The sequence below is a fragment of the Silene latifolia genome, chromosome X (genome assembly GCF_048544455.1).
Source record: "Silene latifolia isolate original U9 population chromosome X, ASM4854445v1, whole genome shotgun sequence".
Taxonomy (NCBI): Eukaryota; Viridiplantae; Streptophyta; class Magnoliopsida; order Caryophyllales; family Caryophyllaceae; genus Silene; species Silene latifolia.
In genome coordinates this window covers 293,254,391-293,265,483 of record NC_133537.1, presented here as the reverse complement: position 1 = coordinate 293,265,483, position 11,093 = coordinate 293,254,391, and the positions used below count along the sequence as shown (strand labels likewise).

At 38.2% G+C, this 11,093-nt stretch overlaps 1 non-coding gene across 1 annotated transcript; it reads right to left on the bottom strand.

The window, feature by feature from the left end:
• Positions 1-10,581: 10,581 nt before the first annotated feature.
• LOC141625306 (small nucleolar RNA R71) lies at positions 10,582-10,688 on the bottom strand. The gene has a single exon (XR_012535093.1). It is a non-coding gene; the product is annotated as a small nucleolar RNA R71 (small nucleolar RNA).
• Positions 10,689-11,093: the final 405 nt, after the last annotated feature.

Below are 11,093 nucleotides of genomic sequence, written 5' to 3'. Positions count from 1 at the left end.
TGACCTCTATGACTCGGATGACGAGTTTCTATCATATTTCAATGCCTCACGCGAAGATTTCAGCCCTGTACAGGAGGAATCACTCGATCGAGTGACTAATATTGGTCGATCGAGTGACTTGCATGGAGAAAGTGCTCGATCGAGTGATATTTCCACTCGATCGAGTGGAAATCGGTAGGAAACTGCTCGATCGACTGACAATTCTACTCGATCGAGTAGTCCGCCATTGGGAGCTTTGATTCGTCATTTGGGTTTGATTTAGATGACGATTTTGACGATGATAACGGTTACGGTGAATCCCCCTTATTCAAAGCCGACTTAGATGCACTCGAGGCTGCGATTTACGGGATGAAATCTACTAAGGAGGGTGACAAGGAGGCTGAGTCGGTAATTACTCCTAGCGCGGATGAGGTAATAATTTCTTTTATCTATGATGCCGTCATTGAGAGCGATCAACCTGAGGTAGTGAACGATAATTTAATTATTGTTTGTTTAAATAGTAAATTGCCTCGTTTGACTTATGCTTTGCATTCTAATGCTTTACCCCTTCCTAGTACGTCGTACGATTTAACGATTTTTCACCGTCCTTATCATTATAAATTTGTTAATCTGAAATGGAGCCCCACTTTATCGTCTATTGCTCCCGCGCTCCTATATTTTGTGGATAAATTTAGGAGCGCCGATAGGAAATTTGTTCGACTTAAACGGCTTTATATTTCAATTTCCTATTCTGTTATTCCACTATGGTGCTACTTATGCTTTTGTGTAGCACATGTGTAGATTTATGATTTAATGCCGTGCGCTTTGAAATGCTTTTTGATTGTGACTAATTAGAGAAGCTTGAAGAAAAGAAGGTCGAGCTGGGACCTTACTGAAGCTAGCGCTACCCGGGAGGCAACCCAGAGATTTATTTTATTTTTCTATTTCATTTTAGTTGTAATAAATGGTTTTTATACCATAGACTTTATCAGTATGTGTGTTTTTATTGCGTCTTTGCAGGAATTCTACTCGATCCTTAAGCTGCAGAAAGACGAGTTACTCGATCGAGTAACTTTCTACTCGATCGAGTACTTTTTTTCAAAAAAAAAAAAAAAAATATTTTTTACTCGATCGACCACTATAATTACTCGATCGACCACTTTTCCTCTCGATCGAGCTGTTTTGGACGCCCATTGCTTGACTTCGCTTCTTGTGACGATATTTCGGAGCTATTAGTGACCTCCCATGTTCATGGTCGGTTTGGGGAGGTCCCTTTATTTGCGTATCTTGTGAGTTTTTCCGTATTTCCTCTCTTTCTCCTTCAGTTTGCATTTCCTTTCCATGTTTTGGTACAATGAGGGCATTGTACGGTTTGGTTTGGGGAGGTTATGCATCCATATATGTGTCTGCATATTGTTTTTAATGCATTTCTGTTATCACGTTTTATTTATGTTTGCATTGTTGTTTATTTTTGTTTAAATGCATAAAATTCCCTAAAAAAAGTAGAAAAATTCAAAAAAATTCATGTTTATTTTTGCATATAGGTTGAGTCGGAAAGGTAGATTTCAATGATGAAATTGCACTATACCTGTCTTTTTGCTTAAGCCTTGCATTAGACTGTTATCTTTTAGCTTTGTCTTTTGTATATCTACGAGTTAATGTTTAAATTTAGCTGAACGAATAGACTTGACCTGAAATTTTGGCAACCTACTTATAATTTCTATGATTTAGAGCCTTATAAACTGGTGTCATTTGTGACCAGTTTCATGTAGGATTGTGAGTAGTTACTCCTTGCATAGCATGTTCATCAATTTGCACGTATATGAAATTCAATTGCTCTTTACCTTCATACATTCGGGTTAGTGGTTGGTGTCACATGCAGGGAGGTGCTTACAATTTCCCTTTCTTTCATTTTTACCCATTTAACTCCACATTAGCCAAATTTGCATGTTGACCCTTAACTACATTCCAAATTTAGCCTGCCTTGTCAAGCTAGTTTAGATTGTTCTGCGGTATATTGTCTTTTGTATCAAGTTTGGCTTGTATCCTTTGATTCGTAGTTGGTAATTTATGAAGAAAAGGAGGTTGGTGAAAAAGAAAAAAAAAGAAGTTGAAAAAAAAAAGAATTGGAAAATGAAAAAAAAAATTCAGAAAAAGAATGTGAAGAAAGAAACCGAAAAAAAATAGAAAAAGAAAGGAAAAATTTGAAAAAAGAGATGTTGTTTGTTGATTAGTCGGTTTCTGCTCCTATGTTCTATCTTATATCATTTGAGGAGTGTTTCTAGTTCGGTTTGGTGAGATTTTATGCCAAATGAAGAGCATGTGCTTAATTCATAATTGAGTTGGAATCGGATGTCGATATATGGTTTTGTTTAGGTACTAGCTTGGCCGCCTATACCTCCACATTCCCATAAATGTTTTGCCTTTTCTTACCCATTGCCTCACTTTACCATATTTTTGTAAGCCCTCGGGCCGTGATGACAGACCTTGTTTGGTTGGAATGTATGTTTGGTAGCTAGAATTGTCTATCATATTAGTTGCATGCATGTTTATGTGGGTCGTAGTCTAGGTGAGCGACTATTTTTCTTTCTCTCTTACATATATATGTTCACCCCTTGCTTCATGAGAGAAGAGTGACCCGTGAGAGTCCATTGTTAAAGGTCTTGCAAGGTTGACGGTTCAGCTTTATTATAGACATCTTACAACTCGTTTGCATTTGACTATTTGCTATAGGTGTTAGTTTGCTGCATTAAATCGGTTTAAGTGGGCATTTGTAGCTAGCTCTGAGTTATCTTTTCCGTTCCTTTAGTTGCATTTAGTTTACTCGAGGACGAGTAAAGGGTTGGTTTGGGGAGATTTGATACGTGCATTTTATATAGTCTTTTTAGCCTATTTTATGCACGTATTTCTATGCTTTTATCGTGGTTTTATGCTACGAAATGCCCCGTATATGATACTTTGGTGTATTTTGTCTTAATTGCAGGAATGGACCATAAAGTAGTGAAATCAGGCCATTTGCCGTCCGTTTTGCATGCATTTGGAGGAAGAGTAGATTTGGAACAGGAATTATAGCTGTCTTGGGATGCGTGAAGTCTGTTTCGGAGCTAAAAGGACAAGTCAAAGTCAAACTAACGTGAATTATGAGCTGCTAAAGTCAAGATTCACTCGATCGAGTGCCTTTCTAGTCGATCGAGTGGTTTTAGGATGAACAATCAGTCGATCGAGCACTTAAACTAGTCGATCGACCAGTTCTTTTTATACCTTTACTCGATCGAGTGATTTTCTCGGTCGATCGAAAGCGATTCGCTAGGTTTGCTCAATCGAGTGGTTTTATTCCACTCAATCGAGTGGATTATGCTACGGGCTGGGCTTTTTGCTTTATTTTCGTCAATTAGGTTTAGCTAATCCTATTTTCTTATAAATAGGAAGCTGAGGACGACATTTGTACTCTCTCGCTCTCTTCGGAGGTTCTTTTCTTCCGTATAATCGCTACTTTGTTCTTTGTTCTTAATTTCCGGATCAATGATTCAGTATTAATTCTTTCCCTTTCTTTTCTTCTTTAATTATTGTTTATGTTTATTGTTATTTCTTTATTTCTCGTTCTTACTATAATTATGTCTAGCTAATTCCTTAGTATGTTAGTATTAGGGAAGCCGTGGTAGCAACATGTTATAATTGACTTGAATAGATTAGCCTTGCGATAAGAATTGTATTAGGCAATATAATTGTTATTAGGTTGAATGTATGCATGCATGAGACCAATTTATAAAAGTAGTTAACCCCGACCTGGATCGAAAGATTGGAAGGGAAGGCTTGCTTAATTACAATAGGTAATACCTAATTAGGGCAAAAGCTAAGTTAGGAGACCCTAGGGCGGTTTAAGGACCGAAAGGTGACGACCATAGCTCTTCTTATCAATAGTCTAATCGCCTCAGTACACCCGATAGTACAGCTGCCACGGTAGACCGACTCCTAGCATATTCCCTTCTCTTATTGTTAATTTCTTGCTTTCCTTTCCCTCTTGCTTAGTCTCTTTAGTTTAATATAAGTAATCAAAACCCCCAACTTGTGACATTAGACAGATAGAATAGACAAGTGGATAGTACACCGCCTCCCTGTGGAGATCGACCCTACTTATCGCTAGCTTCTGTTAGTTATACTTAGGTATTTATTTTTGGTACGAAACGACAGTATCAAATTTTGGCGCCGTTGCCGGGGAGGCAATCTATTTATTTATTTGGTTAATTTTATCTGTTTTTAGCCTCAGGGGGATTTTTTTTTTCCTTGAGGCCGTTCTAATCTTTTATTTAGTGCTGTTTTGATAGGCCTTACAGGTACTAACTAGACAGTTCTAGGTGAAAGATCGTCAAAGGGAAGGCTTGAGTACCTTTTACCCATCACCAATGTCCCATTATATGGCACAGCAGGTGATTTACTGCGGGAGATGTGGTGCTGCTGGGCACGATCCAGTTTTTTGTTTGGCAGATAATGATGAAGTTTACGCGTTCAAGCAGCGCAGTCGAGCTAGTCAAGCAGCTGTAGTTGTGCCGCCACAACCACCCTATCAATGGCCACCGCAACAAGATCCTCCTGATATACAAGAAGAAGAAATTGCGGAGCTGAAATCTTTAGTGGAGACACTTGCATCTCAAATGCAGGTGAGGCAAGAATATGATAGACAATACTTCACGCGAGTTGATAAGCTCGAGTCTGTAGTTGCTCAGTTAGCAGCTGAGATGGAGATAGAAGAGATCGCGGAGCTGACATATTCAGTGGTAACGCTTGTTTCACAAATGCAAGAGAGCAATAAAAATATGGACGCTCGATTCCTTAAGCTCGAAACTGACATTGCTCAGTTAGTAGCTGAGATGCAAGAAGAAGAGGTATACCTTGCTGAGAGCGGTTTTTCCCCTGAGGAAACCGTATTACCCAATGTTGAGGATGACCTCTATGACTCGGATGACGAGTTTCTATCATATTTCAATGCCTCACGCGAAGATTTCAGCCCTGTACAGGAGGAATCACTCGATCGAGTGACTAATATTGGTCGATCGAGTGACTTGCATGGAGAAAGTGCTCGATCGAGTGATATTTCCACTCGATCGAGTGGAAATCAGTAGGAAACTGCTCGATCGACTGACAATTCTACTCGATCGAGTAGTCTGGCCATTGGGAGCTTTGATTCGTCATTTGGGTTTGATTTAGATGACGATTTTGACGATGATAACGGTTACGGTGAATCCCCCTTATTCAAAGCCGACTTAGATGCACTCGAGGCTGCGATTTACGGGATGAAATCTACTAAGGAGGGTGACAAGGAGGCTGAGTCGGTAATTACTCCTAGCGCGGATGAGGTAATAATTTCTTTTATCTATGATGCCGTCATTGAGAGCGATCAACCTGAGGTAGTGAACGATAATTTAATTATTGTTTGTTTAAATAGTAAATTGCCTCGTTTGACTTATGCTTTGCATTCTAATGCTTTACCCCTTCCTAGTACGTCGTACGATTTAACGATTTTTCACCGTCCTTATCATTATAAATTTGTTAATCTGAAATGGAGCCCCACTTTATCGTCTATTGCTCCCGCGCTCCTATATTTTGTGGATAAATTTAGGAGCGCCGATAGGAAATTTGTTCGACTTAAACGGCTTTATATTTCAATTTCCTATTCTGTTATTCCACTATGGTGCTACTTATGCTTTTGTGTAGCACATGTGTAGATTTATGATTTAATGCCGTGCGCTTTGAGCTGTTTTGATTGTGACTAATTAGAGAAGCTTGAAGAAAAGAAGGTCGAGCTGGGACCTTACTGAAGCTAGCGCTACCCGGGAGGCAACCCAGAGATTTATTTTATTTTTCTATTTCATTTTAGTTGTAATAAATGGTTTTTATACCATAGACTTTATCAGTATGTGTGTTTTTATTGCGTCTTTGCAGGAATTCTACTCGATCCTTAAGCTGCAGAAAGACGAGTTACTCGATCGAGTAACTTTCTACTCGATCGAGTACTTTTTTTCAAAAAAAAAAAAAAAAAAAAAAAAATAATTTTTACTCGATCGACCACTATAATTACTCGATCGACCACTTTTCCTCTCGATCGAGCTGTTTTGGACGCCCATTGCTTGACTTAGCTTCTTGTGACGATATTTCGGAGCTATTAGTGACCTCCCATGTTCATGGTCGGTTTGGGGAGGTCCCTTTATTTGCGTATCTTGTGAGTTTTTCCGTATTTCCTCTCTTTCTCCTTCAGTTTGCATTTCCTTTCCATGTTTTGGTACAATGAGGGCATTGTACGGTTTGGTTTGGGGAGGTTATGCATCACCATATATGTGTCTCGCATATTGTTTTTAATGCATTTCATTATCACGTTTTATTTATGTTTGCATTGTTGTTTATTTTTGTTTAAATGCATAAAATTCCCTAAAAAAAGTAGAAAAATTCAAAAAAATTCATGTTTATTTTTGCATATAGGTTGAGTCGGAACGGTAGATTTCAATGATGAAATTGCACTATACCTGTCTTTTTGCTTAAGCCTTGCATTAGACTGTTATCTTTTAGCTTTGTCTTTTGTATATCTACGAGTTAATGTTTAAATTTAGCTAAACGAATAGACTTGACCTGAAATTTTGGCAACCTACTTATAATTTCTATGATTTAGAGCCTTATAAACTGGTGTCATTTGTGACCAGTTTCATGTAGGATTGTGAGTAGTTACTCCTTGCATAGCATGTTCATCAATTTGCACGTATATGAAATTCAATTGCTCTTTGCCTTCATACATTCGGGTTAGTGGTTGGTGTCACATGCAGGGAGGTGCTTACAATTTCCCTTTCTTTCATTTTTACCCATTTAACTCCACATTAGCCAAATTTGCCTGTTGACCCTTAACTACATTCCAAATTTAGCCTGCCTTGTCAAGCTAGTTTAAATTGTTCTGCGGTATATTGTCTTTTGTATAAAGTTTGGCTTGTATCCTTTGATTCGGAGTTGGTAATTTATGAAGAAAAGGAGGTTGGTGAAAAAGAAAAAAAAGAAGTTGAAAAAAAAAGAATTGAAAAATGAAAAAAAAAAATTCAGAAAAAGAATGTGAAGAAAGAAACCGAAAAAAAATAGAAAAAGAAAGGAAAAATTTGAAAAAAGAGATGTTGTTTGTTGATTAGTCGGTTTCTGCTCCTATGTTCTGTCTTATATCATTTGAGGAGTGTTTCTAGTTCAGTTTGGTGAGATTTTATGCCAAATGAAGGGCATGTGCTTAATTCATAATTGAGTTGGAATCGGATGTCGATATATGGTTTTGTTTAGGTACTAGCTTGGCCGCCTATACCTCCACATTCCCATAAATGTTTTGCCTTTTCTTACCCATTGCCTCACTTTACCATATTTTTGTAAGCCCTCGGCTGTGACAGGACCTTGTTTGGTTGGAATGTATGTTTGGTAGCTAGAATTGTCTATCATATTAGTTGCATACATGTTTATGTGGGTCGTAGTCTAAGTGAGCGACTATTTTTCTTTCTCTCTTACATATATATGTTCACCCCTTGCTTCATGAGAGAAGAGTGACCCGTGAGAGTCCATTGTTAAAGGTCTTGCAAGGTCGACGGTTCAGCTTTATTATAGACATCTTACAACTCGTTTGCATTTGACTATTTGCTATAGGTGTTAGTTTGCTGCATTAAATCGGTTTAAGTGGGCATTTGTAGCTAGCTCTGAGTTATCTTTTCCGTTCCTTTAGTTGCATTTAGTTTACTCGAGGACGAGTAAAGGGTTGGTTTGGGGAGATTTGATACGTGCATTTTATATAGTCTTTTTAGCCTATTTTATGCACGTATTTCTATGCTTTTATCGTGGTTTTATGCTACGAAATGCCCCGTATATGCTACTTTGGTGTATTTTGTCTTAATTGCAGGAATGGACCATAAAGTAGTGAAATCGGGCCATTTGCCGTCCGTTTTGCATGCATTTGGAGGAAGAGTAGATTTGGAGCAGGAATTATAGCTGTCTTGGGATGCGTGAAGCTGTTTCGGGAGCTAAAAGGACAAGTCAAAGTCAAACTAACGTGAATTATGAGCTGCTGAAGTCAACATTCACTCGATCGAGTGCCTTTCTAGTCGATCGAGTGGTTTTAGGATGAACAATCAGTCGATCGAGCACTTAAACTAGTCGATCGACCAGTTCCTTTTATGCCTTTACTCGATCGAGTGATTTTCTCGGTCGATCGAGCAGTTTCTGGCTAGGTTTGCTCGATCGAGTGGATTTTGCTACGGGCTGGGCTTTTTGCTTTATTTCCGTCAATTAGGTTTAGCTAATCCTATTTTCTTATAAATAGGAAGCTGAGGACGACATTTGTACTCTCTCTCTCTCTCTCTTCGGAGGTTCTTTTCTTCTGTACACTGCTACTATTACTTTGTTCTTAATTTCCGGATCAATAATTCAGTATTAATTTTTTCCCTTTCTTTTCTTCTTTAATTATTGTTTATGTTTATTGTTATTTCTTTATTTCTCGTTCTTACTATAATTATGTCTAGCTAATTCCTTAGTATGTTAGGATTAGGGAAGCCGTGGTAGCAACATGTTATAATTGACTTGAATAGATTAGCCTTGCGATAAGAATTGTATTAGGCAATATAATTGTTATTAGGTTGAATGTATGCATGCAAGAGACCAATTTATAAAAGTAGTTAACCCCGACCTGGATCGAAAGATTGGAAGGGAAGGCTTGCTTAATTACAATAGGTAATACCTAATTAGGGCGAAAGCTAAGTTAGGAGACCCTAGGGCGGTTTAAGGACCGAAAGGTGACGACCATAGCTCTTCTTATCAATAGTCTAATCGCCTCAAGACACCCGATAGTACAAATTTGCCACGGTAGACCGACTCCTAGCATATTCCCTTCTCTTATTGTTAATTTCTTGCTTTCCTTTCCCTCTTGCTTAGTCTCTTTAGTTTAATATAAGTAATCAAAACCCCCAACTTGTGACATTAGACAGATAGAATAGACAAGTGGATAGTACACCGCCTCCCTGTGGAGATCGACCCTACTTATCGCTAGCTTCTGTTAGTTATACTTAGGTATTTATTTTTGGTACGAAACGACAGTATCACTTCTCTAAAAAATCTCTTAGAATACTCTTATTTTAGTTTATTTATTATTGTTTCGAATCTAAGTACTCTTCAATTACGATACTCTTTAATCTTTCTTTAGTTGTTATTAATTCAAGTTCTATTTCATTCAATTGTTTTGTTCATCTTATTATGCTTTTAATCATGTTGTTCATTAATCTTATTGTTGTTATTTCCTTTATCATGAGTAGCTCATTTCATAATCTTGGGTGAAAGGGGATCTAGGTTGTTAGAAAAGGGGTTATTAATGAATTTATTGTTAAATTGCTTTTGATTGTTGTTCAATTATCGTCTTACATCTAGTTAATTAATTACTGATCAGAATTGGTTAATTAGTCTTGCAAACTAGGATTTTCACCAACCCGGTTAAGACTAGTCTAGGCCACGATAATTGAATTAGACCGACTTAATAATAGCGATTGCATGTTAAGTTTAGATCTAAAAATATATATTAGAATCGACCGATCATATGACTTTCAACAATATAAATTGCTCAATCAATGAATTACACCTTACCCTTGGGTGACTACCTAGTGAACTCGATCCCTAGACTCTTTATTATTATTGAATTTGTCTTTATTTACATCGCAATTAGTTATTACAAATCAAACAATCAAAACCCCCTTGAATTTGTTACCTTAAGACAAACTTAAACATAAACAAACTAGAACAATTAAACTCACCTCCCTATAGATTCGACCCTTTCTTGCCACTAGCTACCAGTTAGTAGTAATTTAGGATTTATTTTGATAGGCCAACGACTGAAATTAATCCTATCAAATTTGGCGTCGTTGCCGGGGAAGCAACAATTTTTCTGTTTGTTTTTGTTTATTTTTGTCTTTTGTCTCAGGGAGCATCAGTTCCTTGAGACAGTCTGATATTTTCTTGTTGTTTTCGTGTATGCCTCAGTCTCACAGGTCAGAGATTGAACCTTTTGATCCCGAGCCAGAGAAGACTTTTCGCTATAGACGAAAATTTCAAAGAGAAGTAAGTCAGGTGGAAGACTTGAGTACACTTGACTACGAGCGGTTTACTTTAGCAGAAGATTCGTCTTTTGAAGAGTACACGCTTATTTCTGCACCCGTGCTTTCTACATCATCAAAGATGCCGACCTTGGCAAGTCATTCCGAACCCACCATTGATTCTATTCCTAAAGGCTTTAAGCTCCCTACCACTGATAAAGGGACCTTTGAGATCAAGCCTTCTTATATAAGCCTGGTAGAGAGAAATTTATTTGGAGGAAAAGCTGGAGAGGACCCCACCAAGCACATGGAGAAATTTGTCACATATTGCTGTTATATTCCTTTGACTGCTGGGGTGACTCAAGGTCAAGTCCAACAGACTCTTTTTCCTTTCTCTCTGAGAGATGATGCAGCGGAATGGCTACGTGACTTAGATATGGAGACCGACGCAATCACTAACTTGACTTCACTAGCTCTTGCATTCTACAAGAGGTATTTTCCACCACAGAAGACTAATGCTCTTAGAAGCCAGATTACGAGTTTTAAACAAGGTCCTATCGAAGATTTTAATGAAGCCTGGGTTCGTTTCAAAAGGCTAGTTCGATCCATCCCCCATCATGGCTTCCAGATTTGGTTCCTTTGCAACCAGTTTTACAATGAGTTGTATGACGATCACAGAGCTTTGCTTGATTCCGCTGCCAATGGGAGATTCCAGGATAATACTAATGACGGTAATGCTTAGAATTTGATTGATCAGATAGCTACTCACACTGCTGAATATGGCAACCCAGAGGTAGTAAGAGAGGAAGTGGTTCAGACAATGTTATTGCGGCACAGCTGGAGGCCTTAACGGCTCAAATTGCCGAATTAAAGACATCTCACTCTTTGGGTAATAAGCAAGAAACGGTTCATATGGTTCAACAAGAGGTGTCCGGTGAGAGATTTGGGATAGATGGCCACACTGTGGCCAAGTGTATGAGTACCATTGAACAAGTTCATGCTTTCCAGTCTTTCAAGCAAGGTACTCCA